Source organism: Symphalangus syndactylus, chromosome 1 (genome assembly GCF_028878055.3).
Source record: "Symphalangus syndactylus isolate Jambi chromosome 1, NHGRI_mSymSyn1-v2.1_pri, whole genome shotgun sequence".
Classification (NCBI taxonomy): domain Eukaryota; kingdom Metazoa; phylum Chordata; class Mammalia; order Primates; family Hylobatidae; genus Symphalangus; species Symphalangus syndactylus.
The window spans coordinates 61101351-61123897 of record NC_072423.2 but is presented as its reverse complement, the minus strand read 5'-3'; positions in this window follow the sequence as shown (position 1 = coordinate 61123897).

Genomic DNA, 22547 nt, shown 5'->3' with positions numbered 1-22547 from the left:
TAATTCTTAGTACATCTGATACTGCACTTATGTTATGCTTTACAATGCACAGCATTGTATAGTATCTGATGAATGAACCAATTAATATAAAATATCTTCCTTATTTAGACTGTAAGCATTTTTTGTTGGCAAAATTTATGCTTTTTATTCATTTTTCTTCATTGCACAGTGCCTTATGCACTGCAGGGGCTCAGCAAATATTTGTTGATGGAGTGACAACATGAGAATACTGCTGAGAAAAAGAGTGTTTGCGGAGGTGAGGACCCATGCCACCTGGGACTATTTGGTTTGGCTAACCACAAACACAGTTCAAATCAACAAACCCACTAAAGAGGGCTCAGCCTCATCATTCTTAAAGCCACAGGTTGGTGCTTTGGTTGTACCTTAATTAGTTATGAATTGTTTGATTCGGCATGCCATTTAATGTTTGCGAAACTTCCTCCAGGTTGCAATTTCCATAGTAGGAAATAAGTCCAGGGTATATATTTTCATGAAAAATTTCTGCAACCGAAGAAGAGGCTTGAAATCTAAAATATCTGTGATTCCCTTGGTGCTAACTGTGAAGAAAGGACACTCGGGCATTTAGAGATTTAAGGATCATCAACCAATTAGCTATGGACAATCTGGTCCAAGCTACATGGAGGATTTTCACAGATATTTAAAATTCTCCTCCCTTTCTCCCTTTGCCTTTCTCTTCATTCTATCCAAATTTAAAGAATAAATTTGCACAAAAATAGTAAAAACACTGTATTTTAAAAAATAAGGTTTTTATTTAGCAAAAGTAAGAACACAAACAATTTACAAGAATAGGAAGTACAGAAAAAAATAGTTCTAGATTATACAGCAAGCTGGCCAAATGTGTGCTTCAGGTATCAGCAAATGTAGAGTAAGAGAAAGGTTTTGTTTTGTTTTGTTTTTTAAGGGTGTGATGTTTCAGATATTTTCAAAGGAATATTCAGGCAATTATCATCAATAAAAAACCGATCAGACTTACTTATTATTATTATTCTGTGGTTTATTATTGTCTGTATTTTGAATTAAATATGAGGATGAACACCATAATATTTTTGTTTGTTTCATTTTGTTTTGAGAAAGGGTCTCTCTCTCTCTGTCACCCAGGCTGGAGTGCAGTGGTGTGATCTCAGCTCACTGCAACCTCCTGGGCTCGAGCAATCCTCCAGCCTCAGCCTCCTGAGTAGCTGGGGACACCATAATTTTAACTGCACATAGATCTTAATCTGGACCTTGGAGAGTCAAATTATAAAATGATACATTAGCCACACTTGGAAATACTGTGGGTTAATTCAGGGTCTCCACACTGTAACTTTTTGCATTGAAGTTAAATGCACACAGTTATCATGACTACAACCCCTTTAAAGGTGTTCTTCTCTGCATGTGAGATTGACCCCTAAAGAATCCACGGTTAAGATTGTTAGACAGCATATATTTTTACCATTAACTTTTAAATTTTTTCTTGCATATAACTGAGGAAAACTGGGATTATAAGCAAGATCCTGAGACCATAAAAATATCTGTATCAGGGAGACTTTTAGGGTAGTCAAAGTATTCTGTCTGACACAATATGGTGAATACATGTCATTATACATTTGTTGAAACCCATAGAACACACAAGAGTGAACTTTAATATAAACTATGGACTTTGACTGATAATAGTGGGTACATGTTCATTCGTTGGTTGTAACAAAGGTACTGCACTGATGTGGGATACTAATGGTGGGGGAGGCTGTGTGTGTGTGGCACAGAGGGGTTAAGTGGGAATTCTGTACTTTATACTCAATTTTGCTGTGAACCCAAAACTAATCTAAAAAATAAAGCCTACTAATTAATTATGTAATCCATCATGCATTGCTTAACCACAAAGATATGTTCTGAGAATATGTCCTTATGTGAATTCGTCATTGTGCAAACACCATAGCCTGTACTTACATAAACCTGAATGGTGTAGCCCACTGCACACCTAGGCTACAGGGTATATAGCCTGTTATTCTTAGGCTACAAACCTGTACAGCATGTTATTGTACTGAATACTGCAGGCAACTGTAACACAATGGTATTTGTGTATATAAACAGAAAATTTTAAATGGTATAAAAAATTTAAAAACACCTGTATAGGGCAATTACTATGAATGGAACTTGCAGGACTACAAGTTTCTCCAGGTAAGTTAGTGAGTGAGTGGTGAGTGAATGTGAAGGCCTGGGACGTTACCGTCCACTACTGTAGACTTTATAGACACTGTACACTTAGACTACACTGTTTATTTTTTAAACTTTTTTATTTATTTAATAATAAATTAGAGAAGGCTTACTGTGACTTTTTTACTTCTTAAACTTTTTATTTTTCCAAACTTTTTGACTCTTTTATAATAACAGCTTAAAACATAAGCACATTATACAACTATGCAAAAACACTTTTTTATATCCTTATTCTATAAGCTGTTTCTTATTTTTTTGTTTACTTTTTAAACATTTTTGTTAAAAACAAAGACACAAGACACATTAGCCTATGCCTACATAGGATCAGGATCATCAATAACACTGTCTTCCACCTCTGCATCTTGTCCCACAGGAAGGTTTTCAGGGACAGTAACACACAAAGATCTGTCATCTCCTATAATAATAGTGCCTTCTTTTGGAATATCTACTGAAAAAGCTGCCTGAGGCTGCTTTACAGTTAACTTTGTTTTAATAAGTAGAAGATGTATACTCCAAAATAATGATAAAAAGTATTGTATAGTAAATAGGTAAACCAGCAACATAGTCATGTATTATCAAGTAGTGTGTACAGTACATAACTGTATGTGCTATAAATTTATACAACTGATGGCAATGTAGTAGGCTTATTTACACTAGCATCACTATAAACACGTGAGTAACATATTGTGATGGGACATTATGATGGGGCTACGACATCACTAGGTCAGTTTTATTATCATCGTATGGGGCCGCTGTCGTATATGCGGTTTCTCGTTGTGTGGCGCATGACTGTATACACACACACACACACACATACAAGCTCAAAACACACTTCCTACTTAGTAGGAGCTTTCTGTACTAAAAATGATGATGGAAAATGGATGATACAGTATTGAGTATCAATCAACCCAACAAGAGAAGAAAGACACCTTATCTCACAGATGAAGGGATAAAAAAGCAATCTTAAAGAAGTAAAGAAGGAAAGAGAGAGAGAGAGAGAGAGAGAGAGAGTATGGGAGTGGGAGCAAAGAAAGAAGGGAAGAAACAGAGTCCTATTGAAATAATTACCCTGGGAAATGGTTGCCCTGAGGTTTTGCCATGCTGGCAGTGGGCGTATATGGCCTTGCAGTCTAGTCGTGGGAGGTGATGATTGCTATTCACCGTAAGGTCCAGGATGGCAGTATTAGCCATGTCACAACCACTCAAAGAACAGCCTCAGACTAGTTGAAATTAACAGAATAAACAAGGCATTAAAAAACCAGGCAGAAAAAAGAGCATTTAGAACTCTGTTTACCCACAGGAAAAAACAGACTGAAAATACAAAAGAACAAAATAATAGTAATAGTAGAAATAGTAGTAACAAGAATTGGGATCCCAGACACCAGCAACAAAAATCTATACAAATCCATTATTAAGAATAAATGCACTGAAATAGAGGTGTTTGTACCACTGCGGGGGATAATTTTTAAAACCAGCTGTGAGTGGATTTTGTTTTTTGTTATGTGTGTGTGTAGGTTTTGTTTTGTTTTTTTTTTATATAATGAGATGATCTCAGGTAAGGGAAATTTTAGGCTGAATGTCAAGAAAAAAATTCCTGACTGTGAGAACTATTGGATTACAAAGTGGTCTCTCAAGGGAAGGAGCAGAAACACCATCTGCACTGCTCTGGGAATAGGTTTGTTAGTTAAATTGTACTCCTTTTCTTAGTTGACTGCTTGACATTTCAGCAACAGAGCCAAATAATTCATGGGTCAACTAAGAAGAGTGCTTATTATAATCATCTTTTAAAATCTCCACCAACAGCAGTGAATTAGAAAAAAAATATAGTTGCTATTTTATTCTACATGATAAAGGCTGTCAGGTTTTTACAGTATGAAATCTCTTCTTCAATACCCTTGGATTGCTTTTTAAATGATCGCTGATATCCATAAAAAAGAATGCCCTGGCAGTGCTAAGAAAATAGCATTTGAGAATTGACTAGAAATAATGAAGAGGAATTGTGTCCACTATTTGTACAAAACTGCTGGTAGGATTGTAGCCATCCCTTAGACTTCAAATAATAACCTTGCTAATAATAAACTATATTAAAGCCAACAACAAACCAAATGACTTTTAATTCTCATGGAAGCAGAAAAGACAACAGTTAAAGTAAAAGAAGGCTTGCAGAGAATCGATAAATTAAGGACTGCACATTGTGACATTATTATCCTGTAAATACTCCTTAGTGATTCTTCCAGGATCTCTTCAAACAAAGAAATAGAAAATTAACACCATCCCATCCAATATTAGCACAGAATGAATTCAATAAAGGTGAGATACTAGTGCTCTTAGGGCCTGGGGCAAATTACTGTGTGCTCTCATCCTCTAACACCTTGAATACAGTTAGATATGTTCATCTAGGACAGCCTTGAAAGGCAAAACAAGGCAAGAAGAATTCCCAAATGGACAGCATGTAATTTGGGCATTGTACAAGGCAGATGGCCCTAACTCCCCATATATATAAAACCCTTAGGTAGTTTGGGGCACTTGTGTCACCTCCTTTGCCCTACCTGCCACCTGTCTGTAGCTCCAGCCAGTGGAATCTCTGAATATCAGTGATTTTCCAAGCATCAAAAGGAAGGGAAGGAGAATAATATATTTATCTAAACATGTATAGGTTAACCATCAGAACCAATTGTCATGTTAGGGCAATGTTCCTCAGTCACTGAAACTACTATAGAAAGAAGAGCAGAAAGGACATACAATCCTCATGAATGTGTCAAAAATTACATTAATTGCTGTTAAAGTATCTTGCCTCTTTCTATTGAAAAAGCCAAATAAAGATGAGAGTCAATAACACAAAAGGTATATACATAAGAAACCATAATGAAATAATTATTCAGATACTTCATCAGCATTGGGTTAAAAACATAGCAAGGTTATATTAGACCACATAACATACATACAGATATGTCAAAGCACTTACAATACTAGGTCTGAAATAAGATATCATCTAGTTCAGCTTCTTTACAGATAACCAATATTGACTAAGTAAACCTGGGAGGTGACGGAGACCAGACCAGAAATGTCCAATTACAATATCTTGTAATGCCCTTTCTCTTCGTAACATAGAGAGATATATTTAAATCCTTTTAGTTAGTTAACTGTACACCCAGACACTATTTTAGGCACAGAGAATGCAATGACAAGCAAGAAAGACACAGTTGTCCTTACAGAGTTTATGGTTTGGTCGGGAAGACAAATAAGTAAATAAAAATAATAAAATGTGATAAGCATTATGAAGGCGAAGTATAACATATAGTAGAAACCTAAACTCATTTACAGATCAGGGAAAAGTCCTCAAGGAAATATTTTTAAGTTGAAGCCAAAAGTATGAGGTAGACAAATGTGAGAAAGTGGGGACAAAGAGGTGTCCTGGACAGTAGCAGAGGCCTGTGGGCAAGGGAGACGGGATATTAAGTTGGAGACAGAAACAGAAGGGTAAAGAGTGAGGAAAGAGAAGGCCAGGCAGAGGATGGTGAGAGATGACTCTGAAGAGGTGAGTAGGAAGGCCTGGAAGGCCAGGTAAGAGTTTAGGATGGGGAGTGGGAAGCCACTGAAAAGGCTTAGTAGGGGAACTGAAATCATATTTGTGTTTTGGTGTGATCGGTCTGGCTGCATCGTGAAGAGACGATGGAAAGGGAAAAGAGTAGAGACAATCGTCTCGTTGGGAGGAATGGGATGAGACAATGGTAGTAAAGGCAAAATGATATGGGTAGGTTTACCAGGTGAAATGGGGGAGCTTTGTTGACTGACTGGATATGGGAGCAGTGAGGGGATGGAGAAAGTCAAGAGTTTTTCTTAGGTTCAACACATGGGGAAATGCAGAGAGGAGATTGCCAAGAGCTATATAGAAACTGTGTGTGTGTGTGTGTGTGTGTATGTGTGTGTGTGTGTTGAACTTATGATGCTAGAAGAGAAATGATAATCCTATCCCCAAAGCTGCCAGGAATTTCCAATGCATAACCCATTATACACCACTAACATCACATGGGACAGATAATAAAGCATGGAGACTGAAAACATTTTACGAGACTTTTGGAAGAAATGCAAATTTCCTAGAAAGATATTTGCAATCGGAAGCAAATCCTTGGGCAGATGGAGCTAGGAGAGTTGGAAGAGCATTCCCTGAGCAAAACTCCTGTGGTAGGAAACACTCAGGGTGAGTGACAAATGCACTGGGACGTTGTGAAAGATGTGTTTGCAGTTGGGCTCAGAGAACACAGAGAGTCGTATGTGGAATTAGGCGCACCTGTGCATAGCATAAAATGCTTCAAAACAAAACAGTAGTGGCTTCTCTCTCACCAGAGGGGAAACAAATGACAAATGGAAGCTTCAAAATTGCCCCAGGGCCATCACATACAAAGACTGATATGCTGCCTAGCACAAATGACTTTTCCCTTTCTCCCTCCAGCTTCTGGCCAGCACACCTTCTATTTCTGAGTCCCTCTAACTTTGGGAAGAAGCAGGTACAGCCTCTTTGACCAGCTTGGCAGATCAGATTTCTGCTTCCAACTCCATTTCACCACTGTTTCTTTAGAAGGAGAACTTAAACTTTCCAGATGTTCAACCCCTCTGCTCTAGCAAACCTTTTAAAAAATAAATCTTTCATGAAATTCTCCAATACCAGCTTGTCAGCACTTGCTCTTAATTGGTGCCTTAGGGTGCCTCCAAACTCAGACCCTCAGACAAGGAGAAGCCAGAAAGCTGTGTGCTGGGAAGATAAAGGGACACTTAGGGGAGTAACAAAGTGAGGGGACAAAGGGCAGAGAGTCGGTAAAAAGGTGTGTTATCAAGCCAGCTGCCACTGTAGGTCACTGGAAATTAATCAGAGTTACCCCACATAAGAGGTTGGGAGCTGGGGTATTTCTATACCAAATCCCATCAGTCACAGGTTGAGGGCTTTGAGGGTGTGTGTGGGTAGATGAGGGCTGTGTATTCTCATAGGAGTAGCAAAGTGTTGGGGGAAATCCCTCAAGCAAAAAATAAAAAATAAAAAAGCGTATTCTGGCAGTGGGAGGTCAGCAGGTGTGCACTGATGTGGTAAGGGTGAAGAAATATGGGTGAGACGCTGAGAGTGTGTCCTAAAGTCAGCAGCAGAGTAGATTCCCCTATATGGGGAAGGGGTAGGGGTAGACTAAATGGTAATTGACAACAGATACACATGCATCCACACAACGGAAGAGATGTGTGACTTCACATTTCATGGTTTCTTGAAAAACAGGAGAAAGCATACAGAAGCCGTTTTATCATGGTACTGGGATAAGAGATCAGACAAGAGAAAATACATAACAAGTATTTCCTCTGAGAAGGTTAGGAATAACATTGTCAGCGTCTAGGTCAGAACAGTGGCTAGCCACTCTTGCTCTGCTCTTTTGAGGACGTTGGATTATTAGCAAATGCTATTTGACAGGTACAAGTTTGGGCCATCAGACTTCCCTAGTTCTTTCTAAGCTCTAAACATAATAGTTCTACAAACCTACTTGACCGTTATGTGTGAGTGTACACACACACACACACACACACACACACCACAGTAGCTTAATTTAATTTTCTAAATTAAATCCTCCAGAGCAGACCCCAGATCTTGAGCTTTACTTCAACTCATCCTCCTGCCCAGTACATCAATCTGCATATTGTCAATGCAGATGATAGACAATATGAAGCAAGAGGAAGAATCACATACATTTAATGCTTCTCACCTGGACTCACAGGGAATTCATGGTACTGCAGACGTGGCACTAGCCCTAGCACTGAGCTTCCTTGTAGGCTAGACATAGCATTTTCTAAAAACTAAACATGAACTTGAAATTCAGTTGAACTTCCAAGAACTGTGGTTTGAAGTAGTAGGTAAAACACTGCAGGACAGTCCTTCAGGCCAACAGAGTCATCTGATGGAGAGGCAGCTCTATCTGAGGTGCTAGCAAGGCCTCGAGGGGGAACAACAGAAAGAGATGTTGGTCTACCTTGCTCAGCACAGGTGTTATCTCTCCATTTTGATATCTCAACTACTTACCTTGACACTCTGTGTACACCAAAAGCAATAAAGATAAAATTGTACTGTCCAAATATAGTAAAAAGTTGTCAGTGAAGGACAAACAAGGCCACATATTTAAATGTTAGCATCAATATCTCTACAAGAAGCTCAGATCTATGGGGATTAATGACCCAAATTAGTACGCCAAAGCAGCTTTCCAGTTTCTTAAAAGAAAATTAAGGTGACGCCCTCTAAGAAGAAGAAAAGTATATATTCATATGAGTCTGACTCTGAGGTTCAGAAGTCATGGAGAGCAATTTTGAAAAACTAGACCCCAGGTTATGGGATTCTGAGAGTCATACCTAGGAAGAAGCCTACCACTTTGTAGGTAGCTAGATAGGATCTCATAAAAAGAAAGGATTATTGACAAGCCCATGAGTTCCTTCCCTTTCCCCATGTCTCCCTTTTCACAAAGCCTGGCAGATGTGTCAAGGTGACTAAGCCTGTACCAAATATCTTACTTTTGTGTATCTTTGGTTTGATTTAAGAACTTCTTTAAAAAGGCTTAGATATATAAGTCTTCAGTATTAATTTTAAACATAGTCCAACAAGGCTAGAATGATAGTATTATAGGATGTCTTGGAGCACAAGTCCTTGAGTCAGAGGTATCTAAGTTCAAATCTTAACTCTTTCCCACACTGAGTGTATGACCTGAACCTACATACTTTCCTCTTTAAGGATTTACTTTCTTGTCTAAAAATGCAAATGACAATAGTATCTACATAAAAGACTTAATGTGATGAGTAAAGGAGCTAATGAATAAAGCATAGTACCTGGCAAGTAGTAAATACTCAATACCTTTTAACTAGTGGTGGTAGTGAGGGTGGTAATAATTGGGTTGATGGTTGAATAGAAGAAAAGTTCAACTTTCATCAGGATGCTAGTAATTAGTGCTGTGTACCTGAGAGTCTCAGCTGTCCTCTTTCCAGGCACATGGTAGGATTGCACTGCCTATCCACTCTAGAGTTAGATGTGACCTTGTGAAACACTGACCACATGAAATATGAATGCAAGAGATCCATGTCGCTTCTGGGGAAGTTTCAAGAGCCATTGAGTAATCTACCTTTCACTCTTTTTCTCTCTGCTGTGACAATCAGTAGTGTTCCTGTTAGTGCTATTATTACTAGCTCTGTCATCACAGAGATAAGTCAACATGGAGCAGTACCCCTAACTAATCCATGATGGGCATGTAGCAGTAGTAGAAATGAACTTTGTTGCCTTTGCTACTGTGATTTGGGGGCTGTTGTCCTGCTTCCATTCTGAAATGCTGATTCTGATATATAGGAAATATTAATTTGATGTCATATTGTGGCTTCCACTTCCCCATTTTCAATGGAACCATTACTTCTACAAGGAAGTTGTTGCATAAGCTACTTGGGTACTCTCCTCATGAACAGTTACTAAATCCTTACTTTGAGTAAAGAATGAAAGCATAATGATATGCCTTTTCTTGCCTGTGCCTTTAGAGCAATATAGTTCTTTCCAGGAACATGGCCACAGAGAATAAGCAGAGTAAGACAGCCAAATGGAAGCTCCTACCAATGGTCTTCCCCCACAGAAACACCAAACTGAACAACTATCTGTGCAAAAAACACCTCATACGAACCAAAAATTAGGTGAGTAATCACAGTACCTGGTTTTACTTACATCTTGAGCAGAAAGACTAAAAGATGAACCAATAAAAAATAATACCTATGACAATGTTTCAAGACATAGATAGTACAATGAGATATGAATAGAAACAACCAGAAGTTAAAAAGTGAGGGGACAAAGTTAAAATGTAAAGTTTTTATTAGTTTTCTTTTGCCTGTTTGTTTAGTTATGCAATCAGTGTTAAGTTGTCATCAGCTTAAAATAATGGGTTATAAAATATTTTCAAGCAACATGGTCACCTCAAATTAAAAGACATGCAATAGATACACAAAAAATAAAAAGCAAGAAATTAAGACATACCACCAGAGAAAATCACCTTCACTAAAAGGAAGACAGGAAGGAAGAAAAGAAGGAAGAGACAACCATAAAACCAGCAGAAAATCAATAACAAAATGGCAGGAGTAACTCCTTACTTATCAATAATTATATGGAATGTACATGGACTAAACTCTTCAATCAAAATACATAGAATGGCCAAAGAGATTTAAAAAACAAGACCCAATGATCTGTTGCTTACAAGAAACACCTTCACCTATAAAGACACACAGACTGAAAATAAGGGAATGGAAAAAGATATTCCATTCAAATTTGAAATCAAAAATAGCAGGAATATCAGTCAAAATAGATTTAAAAACAAAAACAATAAAGACAAAGAAGGACATTATATAATGAAAAAGGGTCAATTCAGCAAGAGGATATAAATATTTTAAATATATATGCACCCAATAATGGTGCACCCAGATATATAAAGCACATATTATTAGAACTAAAGAAAGAGACAGAGCTGGGCACAGTGGCTCACGCCTATAATCCCAGCACTTCTGGAGGCTGAGGCGGGTGGATCACGAAGTCAGGAGTTCGAGACCAGCCTGGCCAGCATGGTGAAAACCTGTCTCTACTAAAAATACAAAAAATTAGCTAGGCACAGTGGCGTGTGCCTGTAATCCCAGATACTCGGGAGGCTGAGGCAAGAGAATAGCTTGAGACCAGGAGGCAGAGGTTGCAGTGAGCTGAGATCGCGCCATTGTACTCCAGCCTGGGTGACAGGCCGAGACTCTGTCTCAAAAAAAAAAAAAAAAAGAAAGAAAGAAAGAAAGAGATAGACAGACCCCAGTACTATAATAGCTGGAGGTTTCAAAACCTCACTTTCAGCATCGGACAGATCATCCAGATAGAAAATCAGCAAAGAAACATCAGACTTAATCTGCACTATAGAACAAATGGACCTAATAGATATTTTCAGAACATTTCATCCAACAGCTGTAGAATACACATTCTTCTCCTCAACACATGGATAGTTCTCAAGGATAGACCGTATGTTAGGTCACAAAACAAGTCTTTTTTGTTTTGTTTTGTTTTGTTTTGTTTTGTTTTGTTTTGTTTTTGAGACAGAGTTTCGCTCTTGTTGTCCAGGCTGGAGTACAATGCTGCAACCTCAGCTCATCACAACCTCTACTTCTCAGGTTCAAGTGATTCTCCTGCCTCAGCTTCCTGAGTAGCTGGGATTACAGGCATGTGTCACCATGCCCAATTAATTTTGTATTATTTTTTAGTAGAGACGGGGTTTCTCCATGTTGGTCAGGCTGGTCTTGAACTCCCAACCTCAGGTGATCTGCCTGCCTCAGCCTCCCAAAGTGCTGGGATTACAGGTGTGAGCCACAGCGCCTGGCCAGCAACTCTTAAAACATTCAAAAAGTTAAAATTATATCAAGTATCTTCTTTGACCATATGGAATAAAACTAGAAATAAATAACAAGAGGAATTTTGGAAACTATGCAGACAAATGAGGATTAAACAATATACTTCTTAGTGACTAGTGGGTCAATGAAGAAATAAGAAAGAAATTTAAAAATATTTTAAAACTAATGATAATGGAAACACAACATACCACAACCAATGCAATACAGTGAAAGCAATACTAACAGGGAAGTTCATTCATAGCTATAAGTGCCTACATCAAAAAACAGAAAAATTTCAAATAAACATTCAGATGATACATCTTAAGAACTAGAAAAGCAAGAACAAATCAAACCCAATTTAGAATAAAAGAAATATTATAATAAAGATCAGAGCAGAAATAAATGAAATTGAAATGAAGAAAACAATATAAAAGATCAATGAAACAAAAAGTTGGCATTTTGAAAAAATACACAAAATCAACAAACTTTGCCAGACTAAGAAACAAGAGGGAAGACCCAAATAAATAAAATCAGAGATGAAAAAGGAGACATTAAAACTGATACTGCCAACGGACAAATGGGATCATAACAAGTTAAAATGCTTCTGCACAGCAAAGGAAACAACAAAGTGAAGAGCCAACCCACAGAAAGAGAGAATATAGTTGTAAATGCTCCACCTGACAAGGGATTAATAACCAGAATATATAAGGAGCTCAAACAACTCAACAGAGAAAAATCTAATAATCTGATTTTAAAATGGGCAAAAGATCTGAACAGACATTTCTCAAAAGAAGACATACAAATGTGAAACAGTGCTCAACATCATTGATCATCAGAGAAATACAAATCAGAACCACAATGAGATATCATCTGATCCCAGTTAAAGTGGCTTTTAACTAAAAGACAAACAATAACAAATGCTGGTGAGGATGTGGTAAAAAAAGGACCCTCATACACTGTTGGTGGGGATGTAAATTAGTACAACCACTAGGGAGAACAGTTTGGAGGTTCCTCAAAAAATTGAAAGTAGAACTTCCATATGATCCATCAATCCCACTGCTAAGTATATACCCAAAAGAACGGAAATTATTATATCAAAGAGATAGCTGTACTCCCATGTTTATTGCAGCACTGTTCACAATAGCAAATATTTGGAATTAACCTAAGTCCATCAACAGACGAATGGATAAGCAGAATGTGGTATATATACACAGTGAAGTACTATAAAGCCATAAAAAAGAAGAATATCCTATCATTTGCTACAACATGGTTGGAACTGGAGGTCATTATGTTAAGTGAAATAAGCTAGGCACAGAAAGACAAGCTTCACTTGTTCTCACTGATTTGTGGGAGCTTAAAATGAAAATAATTTAACTCGTGGAGATAGAGAGTAGAAGAATGGTTACCACAGGCTGAAAAGGGTAATGGGAAGTGGCAGGAGTGGGTATAGTTAATGGGTACAAAAATATAATTAGATGGCCAGGCACAGTGGCTCATGCCTGTAATCCCAGCACTTTGGGAGGTCGAGGCAGGTGGATCACGAGGTCAGGAGATCGAGACCATCCTGGCTAACACAGTGAAACCCCGTCTCTATTAAAAATACAAAAAATTAGCCAGGTGTGGTAGCAGGCACCTGTAGTCCCAGCTACTCAGGAGGCTGAGGCAGGAGAATGGCGTGAACCTGGGAGGTGGAGCTTGCAGTGAGCCGAGATCGCGCCACTGCACTCCAGCCTGGGCAACAGAGCGAGACTCCATCTCAAAAAAAAAAAAAAAACATATAATTAGATAAAATGATTAAGATCTAGTATGTCATAGCACAACAGGGTAACTATAGTCAACAATAATTTATTGTATATTTAATTAAAAGATTATAATTGGATTGTTTGTAACAAAAAGAAATGATGAATGCTTGAGGTTATGGATAATCCATTTACCCTTATGTGATTTTTATTATACCTGTATCAAAATATCTCATGTACCCCAAAAATATGTACTCTATTATGTACCATAATAATTAAAAACAAAATTTTTAAAGTTTATTTAAAAATATTATAAGGAGAGATGGAAGTACTGTAGGTCTAAATTCTATACAGCTCCTTAAAAAAAACAGAAACATGGCTACAGCTTCTTTGTTGTTAAATTGGTTGATAGTCTAGAAATTTACAGAGAACAGATGGTAGATATTTTCTCTATGACACATCTAGTGTTATCCTGTTCAGTTTCCATGGCTAAGGTGATGAGATGAATTCACTTCAGTTAAAGGACATAAAACCAGGTCTTAACCTACAATATGAGAACACTGCATTTTGACACAACACCCAATTAGGATTCCTGTAAAATGTCTGCTGTTAAATTGGCAGAAACTCCAGTCCTATCACTTGGACATCATATCCCATATCTGGATACAACGAGCATGTGATGAAAGCCAAACAAAAAATACTGTTAGGCTATATACAGAAAGAATCATGTGTGTTACCAGTTCTAGTTCAGACTTGGCAATAGTTTCAGTTCCTCAAGGGGTGGAAAAGAAGGAAAGAGAGGGGAGTTAAAATATGGTGAGCAGCTATAGATCTTTTGAAAAACTCCTGGCACTGAGGATGCAATAGTAAACAAGACAGACATGGTTCCTGCACTCATAAGCAAGGATTATAATGATAGAGATAGGAAATGTCTAAATAAATAAAACACTTTCAAGTTTCTATAAGAGCAAATGAAAGACACAAATAAGGTGTTTGGAAAATATACAAGGGAAATTGAAGCCATCAAAGATAGTAAAGTGATCCAATTTAGGTTTGTATAACCTGTTTAACTACCACTCATAAAAACATGCAGAGCAGGGATGTCCAATCTTTTGGCTTCCTTGGGCCACATTGGAAGAATTGTCTTTGGCCACACATAAAATACACTAACAATAGCTGATGAGCTAAAAAAAAATCGCAAAAACAAATCTCATAATGTTTTAAGAAAGTTTATGAATTTGTGTTGGGCCGCATTCAAAGCCATCCAATGTGGCCCATGAGCCAAGCTTGATGTAGACATTTCCCTCAGCCCCAGGCTCCTTGACAGTCAACAACCATCAACAACCCATTTTCACTCTCTTCACATTGATCAGATTTCTATCATCATGCCTATTCTTGGACTTCATATAAATGTGTCCAATTTATTTTAATCAACATAGTATTTCTGAGATTCATTTATGTTATCATGTGTATCAATCATCCACTCCTTTTTATTGGTGAAGAGTATTCTATTTTATGCATTGTCCCTATTGAACTATCCATTCACTTACTGATGGACATTTATATTGGTACCAGTCTCTAACTATTATGAATAAACTTGTTCTCAACATTCTCATTTACTTGCTGGGCCATAGGAAAGGTAGATGTATAATTTTATGAGGAACTTCCAGTTTCCTAAAATATTTTTACCATTTTACATTTGTACTAACCAAGTATGAGATGTTTATTTGCTCCACGTCCTCTTTAACATTTAGCAATATCAGTCTTTTTGATTTCAGCCACTGTAGTGGAAAGAAAATTGTATCTTATAGTGCTTTTAATTTGCACTTTCATGATGACTAGTGATGTTGAATATCTTTTCTTGCACATTTTGGACATTTGTACATCCTTTTTGGTCTGTTCAAGTCTTTTGCCCATGTTTGTATTTGGTTGACAAATGTAGTAGTTGTTTATGTATATGGGAATGAGTCCTTTGTCAGGCATGTTTTGCAAATGTTTTCCCAGTCTTTGCTTGCCTATTCATTTTCTTAGTGGTGTCCTTTTAATTTTCATAAAGTTTATCATTTTTTCTATTAAATGTTTTTTCATTGTCCTAGCTTTTGCAGTTAGACATATGACTTATCTCATATTAATTTTTAAATTACATATATCTGTGTGTATATATATGCATACATAAATTTTATGTATGTATAGAGGTTGAGTTTCTTTTTTTCTTCATATGGTATCCAGTTGTTTCAACAATATTTGTTAAGACTTTCCTCATTGAATTGACTTAAGGCTTTGTAAAAATCAATCAACCATATTTTATGGATCTATTTCTAGCCTTTCTATTCTGCCCTATTGATCTGTCTATCCTTATGCCAATGCCACACCATCTTGATGATAGTAGCTTTATTCTAAGTCATGAAGCAGGTATTGTAAATCTCCAAATTTGTTTTTCTTTTTCAAAGTTGTTATAGATATTCTAGATTCTTTTAATCTTCCATAGATTGATAGAATACTAAATAAAATAAACTAGATTCTTTGAACATTCATAAAAATTTTCAATCAGCCTGCTGGGATTATGCTTGGGATTATGTTGAATCTCAAAATCAATTTGGGGAGACCTGATTGATGTCCTCATAATACTGAGTCTTCCAATCCAAGAACATAGTCTCTCTATTTTTAACAGTGTCTTTAGTTTCTCTTAACAACGTTTCGTAGTTTTCAGTGCAGAGATCTTGCACATCTTTTGTTAGATTTATTCCTGTTTATTTTGTGAGATTTAGTTGATGTTTTGCTGCTATTATAAATTTTTTAATTTAATTCAATTTTTAAAATTTCATGCTAGTTATACATAACCTTGTATTCTGCAACCATACTAATTTACTTATTGGTTTTAGTTTGTTTTTTTTTTTTGAACTCCCATAAGATTTCCTATGTACATAATCATGTCACCTGCAAACAATAGAAATTTTACTTCTTCCTTTCCAATATATATGCCATTTATTTATTTTGTCTTATTTCACTGGCCAAGACTTCCAGTACAATGTTTAATAAGAGTGGTACACCCATCACCTTTCAGTATGTATCATTCTAACCTAAAACTTAGTGGCTTAGTACAATAACAATCTTGTTGCTCATTAATCCATGGGTTAAGAATTCAGTCAGAGCTCAATAGGGGTGGTTTTTTAATACACTGCCTTGCATGTAGGGAGTGAGCCATGTGTCTTGGGAAGGATGATTCTCTAAATCTCTCTTGCCCTGTCCCCAGCTATCAGGATATTACTCCTCAGCACTCAACAGAGGCTTATGGCAAAGGGTTGGCAAGTTGGTGCAGACTTGTTCTGTGGCTTGGGCTCTTACGAATTGCAATCTGTCATATCAGCCCACATATGTTAAAAATTTTTTTAAGTTTGCTATTAATGGAAAACTACTTAAAACAAAATAAGCAGATTTTTTTTTTTTTTAAGAGTTGAGGTCTTGCTCACTTGACCAGGCTGGAGTACAGTGGCACGATCATGGCTCAATGCGTCTCGAACTCCTGAGCTCAAGTGAGCCTCCCACTTCAACCTCCCAAGTAGCTGGGACTACAGGTGCCTGCTACCACATTGGGTTATTATTTTATTTTTGAATTTTCAAGAGATGGGGTCTCATTATGTTGCCTAGGCTGGTCTTGAACTGCCAGACTCAAGAGATCCTGCTGCCTCAGCCTCCCAAATCACTGGGATTACAAGGCTTGAGCCACCACTCTGGGCTCAGAATTTTGTTAAGTTTGCTTTAAAATAGCAAATAATTGAGTTAAATAGACCCAATTATACATAGAAATCTAGTATGTGGTATCCCAAGAAATTCAGATAAAGACTGTCTTCTTTATTCGTAATAAATCATGTTAAGACAGTGGGATATCTCTTTAGAAAAAGTAAAATTAGGGCCGGGCATGCTGGCTCATGCCCATAATCCCAGCACTTTGGTAGGCTGAGGCAGGTGGATCACAAGGTCAGGAGATTGAGACCATCCTGGCCAATACGGTGAAACCCTGTCTCCAGGGGTGGTGTCGCATGCCTGTAGCCCCAGCTACTCAGGAGGCTGAGGCAGGGGAATCGCTTGAACCCGGGAGGCGGAGTGAAATGAGATCATGCCACTGCACTCCAGCCTGGTGACAGAGTGAGACTCCGTCTCAAGAAAAAAAGAAAAGGTAAAATTAGATCCATTCCTCATACAATACACAAACTCCAAATGGATCAGAGATCTAATGTTAAAAATGAAACTGTGAAAGTACTAGAAGAAAACATGGGTGAGTTTGCATATAATGTGAGTGTAGGGAAAGGCTTCCCAACTAAGACTCAAAATCCATACACAATATTAAAAAATTGATAAATTTGACTATGAAAAAATAAGCAATCTTTAAGACAAAAAGCACACTGGGAGAAAATATTTGCAACATATTTCACAGAAAAAGGATAAATATCATTCATATACCAGTAATATTTAAATATTGAAGAATAAAAGACCAAAAATCCTGTAGAAAAATAGACATGAACAAAAAAGACATAAAATGACCTTTAAGCATATGAAAATTTGTACAATTTTACACATAAGAGAAATGCAAATTAAACCACACTCGTTTGCCATTTCTCACCCATGAGATTGGCAAAAATTCAAAAGTTGTACAATGTACTCTGTTGGGACACGGTAGGGGAACAGGCACTCCCGTGCAGTGGTGATTGGAATGCAGAATGGTGCTAGTCCTATGGAGGAAAAAGTGGTAATATCTCACAAAACTACAATTGCAGGTATTCTTTGACTCAGCAAGCCAACTTCTAGGAATTTACACTGAAATACACTTCCAGTAGTACGAAAATGCATATGTGCAAATTCATCCATTGAGCATATGTGTAATTGCAAAATACTGGAAGCTCCCTGAATGTCCAAGCATTGATGGGATAAACTACGATGCATTCACCCAGTGGTTCTGAACACACTATGCAGTTGAGGAAGAGCTCTATGAACTGACATGGTGTGATTTCCAGGTGACATTATGCAGTAGAGAAAAGCAAAGTACAAAAGAGTATATATCTTATGTTGCCTTTTGTGTAGGAAATAAGAGGAAATAGGAAACCACAGACACATCTTCCTACCTTTACACAAGGAACACAGGAAAAATACACCAGAAACAAAAAGTTTGTAACCCATAAGATTGGGGAGCAGAGGAAAGAAACAAAGCAAAAAGATATAGGGGAAGTGACCCTTCTCAGAATATTCCTTTCGTATAATTTCCGCCTTTAGAATCATGTTGATGTTCTAAATATTCTCTTTTTTTTTTTTTTTTTTTTTTTTGAGCAACAAGGCTGTTTATTTCACCTCGGTGCAGGCGGGCTGAGTCCGAAAAACAAGTTAGCCCTAAATATTCAAAAAGTAAAATTAACCCAATAAAGATGGAAAGGGGGATCAAAATGGAAAGCAAAGTGAAACAAATGAACCAGATGTTATTTCAAAGAATACCATAATCACATTATGGTTGAGAGAAAAAAAGAAAAATCAGGTAACTGACAAACACAGAATTTGACTATTAGGCCCTATGTGTAGGGCAGGGTGGAATGCAGGGAGAGAATTACAAGCAAATTCTAAATTCCTTTCAGTTAGGTTTAATTTTGAAGAGGTATGGGTGAAACAATTCTGAAAAAACTTAAAATGTATTAAAAGATTGAACAAACAAGTAAATTTATTGATACTGTTGTGGGCTTGGGGTCTCATTGTGGAAGAAAGAAAACACAAATGTGAGGTGGAAATAAGTCAATCATGTAGGGATAGATTGGAATAAGAGGTAACAATATGAACTCATAATTTTAAAAATATGAATATAAGTATGCTTGTATCTATGCACACATACACGTAAATATTTGTGTCAGTATATTTGTATGTGTATGTATATACATACATATGTTTCCTAGCTCTGCCTTCTCAAAGGACCAGGAAGCAATGACGTCTTAGGAGTAATGAGCCCTCCTAGCATCCAGATCTTGGTCTCTAATACTATTTCTCAATAAAAGGAACCAGGGATCCTCAAAGAAGAAACTGATTCTAGGCCTAGGATAAGACAAAGACAGCCTGGAAAATCTTATTATGTCAACAAATAAGGAACTGCTTTAAAAAAAAAAAAGTGATAGGGGCATGCCACAAAGATGTAGAAGTCATTTGAAGAGGCTGCCACTGGTCAAATCTGGGATAATCTGAGTACCAAAATAACTAAGAACAGTAATAAATTGTAAGCCACTGAACAATAGAAATTCATGACTTTCTACATTTTAACCTGAACTGAAAGTCCCAATTTAGATTTAAAAGTACTTTTTACTGAGTGGAGATTGAACTGGAGAGTTGAAATCAGTTGTGAATCTAGAAAGGGAGCTGTTGCAGTTTTCTGGGAGATGAATGATAACTGTCAGAATTCTAGGTGGATGCAATGAAGACAAAAAATTAATAAAGAAAGTAACTGGTTTGGAGATGTATTTTCAGGATAAGACTAAACTGACTTGCTGATGAATTACATAATAAAAGAAGTTCATTGCATGCCATTTATTGAGAGAGAAATGTTGGAGGCAAAAATTTGTAGCAAGGATCTTGGTGGGATGGAGCAGGCAAGGATAAAACATTTGGGCATGTGTGGTTTGTATTCTGTTAGCTATCCTGGTGAAGATAGCAAGGAGACTGTTGGATATACAAGTTTGGAGGCAGAGAAAAGACCTGGGCTGGAAATTCTAACCTTGTAAACCAGGCATTTTTAACCTCATGTAATCATGAGGATCTAAAATGCGACTTAATTTGTTCAAGGTTACCAACCTCGTAAGGTGACAAGCTAAGATTCAAACCTAGACTTATTGAACTTTAAGCCAACTCGCCATACTGTCTTGGAGGACTCGAACTCCATCTCAGATGTCTCCTATGCCCCAGGGCACTTAGCAAAATACTGAGTGCACAGCAGAGGCTCAGTAAGTATTTGTTGATTGATTAATATGCCTTGGGATATTAGGAAACTCACCAAACTCCAAACCTCATATTCTATTTACACAGCTACATTTGAAAAGTAGACTTGATTAATTGCTTTCTGGCAGTCAGTAGCATACCAACTTGGGCAGAAAGTGGGCAGAAGCACAGGGAAGCATCCAGCTTCCGAGAGTCCCAGTCAATCCTGACCCCGAATGACTGGGCCTGGCCATTTGAAGTCTCTGTTTAACCAAAGGCAAGACATTGTTTTCACTTGTAGGTGGCTTGATCTGCTTTCATCTGCCCGTAAGTAATAAAACGGTCCTGGATGCCACATTAAGACCATCAAGGCCTACTTAGTCCTTTTGCATCATTGCATGGCCTGGGAAAGCTGCATCTGTGATCCAGTTTCTCCCAAGAAAAGAATAGCATGTTAAGCTTCAGCAGTACAACAAATCATCTGAGGAATCTTTTCCTGCCAGTTTTTCTCCACTTTTTTTTCTACATTTCTCTCTTATTTAGCTTTTTGTTATATATTTAGCATCCATGGTGCACCTATCAGCCAGGGCACAAGAGGCTATTTCTCTCCATTGATGTAGGGCATAAGCAGAAGTTTATCTGAACATTTTAAGGTTAGCAGTTCACTGTGTTGGGAATAGCTATATTTTCCACCAAACATGATTAACCACAGAAAGAGTTGTATTAAATTGCTGATATGTCACAAGTCCCTCACTTCAGAACGGTATTAGGATTAGCAACCCTGAGGTTGTCATGCAGTAATTAAGGGACTGTGAAATGTTATATAAAGGCTCACAGCTGGCTGTTCAAGACAGCAACATTGAAAGGCAGATTGCTATCACCAGGGGAGATCAACTCTTCTAGGTCTCTAATATTAAGCTCCAGTGCTTGCTGGAAGAGCTGCAAGTATGTCAAGAGTTAATTTCTGGCCATTGTACGACTCTCCTGGTTTTCCTGTGGTGGGGCAGAGTCCTGAAAGAATCCCATTATCACATTGGACTGGGATGGTGTGCCAGTTTCTGCCAAGATATGAAATAAATTTGTATCGCCGGCTCAAGTTATTTTGTACTGACACCCCTTTCAATCACTGGCTCTTAAGGGGAAAATAAGACAACATTCAGAAGACGAAAGTTCTCTGTCCACCAGTCCTCTGGCTTGCCTCATCCCTCAGAGAAATGGGAAGTTACATAGCTGCTTAGGAAGCTATTACCATGCTACTTGGAATTCCCTGCTGTTCTCATTGTCGCTGAATCCCTGATAGTGTTATTTAGAAATCAGGGATAATCACTATTTGTATATTGTGTATGAAACAGAAAACTGTTTCTGAGATAGATTAATAGCCAAAGCAAAATGAAATCATTTAATCCATCTCCAAAGCTGTTTGTTGAGAGTATACTACAAAGCCATAAAGATCATTACCATTATAGAGCATACCATAACATTAAATGAGAAGTTTCTTTCCCTGGAGAGGGCAAGGAGTTATTCCATTATGCTAATTCCATCTAGCACCTTCTGGGTATACCACGACAGGCATAAGAATAAAAAGATGAATGCCTGGTTAGCTTAGGAGTAAACATGATCATTTTCACTGTGTAACACTTCCCTCCAGACTATAGGTACCTTCCAGGAGACCTCTAAAGTGTAGAATTTTCCTGAGTTTTGATCATCGGTTTTCCCAGCAGCTGAGCACCAACCTGACACTTTATCCGAAATAGTGGAGGTAGAGTGTGCAATTGGGCAGTAAAATGGTTGTATAGATCCTGGGTTGATTGGAAGCCTTTGCTTCTAAGCACAACACTATTTGGCCACCATAAATGTGATCATTGAATATAACACTGCTGTTTGAATTCTTGACATATGAATTTTAAAATAACAACACCTTATAAAATAACGTCTTGAGTTATAAAGACATTGTTTTATAACTCTGGCAGCTCCTGTAGACATATGAGTAAAATTATTTATGCCTATGAACTTTAAACTATTTCTGAATAATCTGTGCAATGCTTAGCTTAGAACCATATACAATTAGGCACTCAGTAAATGCTTTTTTTAAGGAGGAAAAGAAAAATCAATTTTGATTTCAACCTCCTCAAGAGTATCAAAAACTATCTTAAAATTATTGTATATAAACCAATAGTTTCAGTTCAAATATCTTTTTTTTTTTTTTTTTTTTGAGATGGAGTTTCGCTCTTGTCGCCCAGCCTG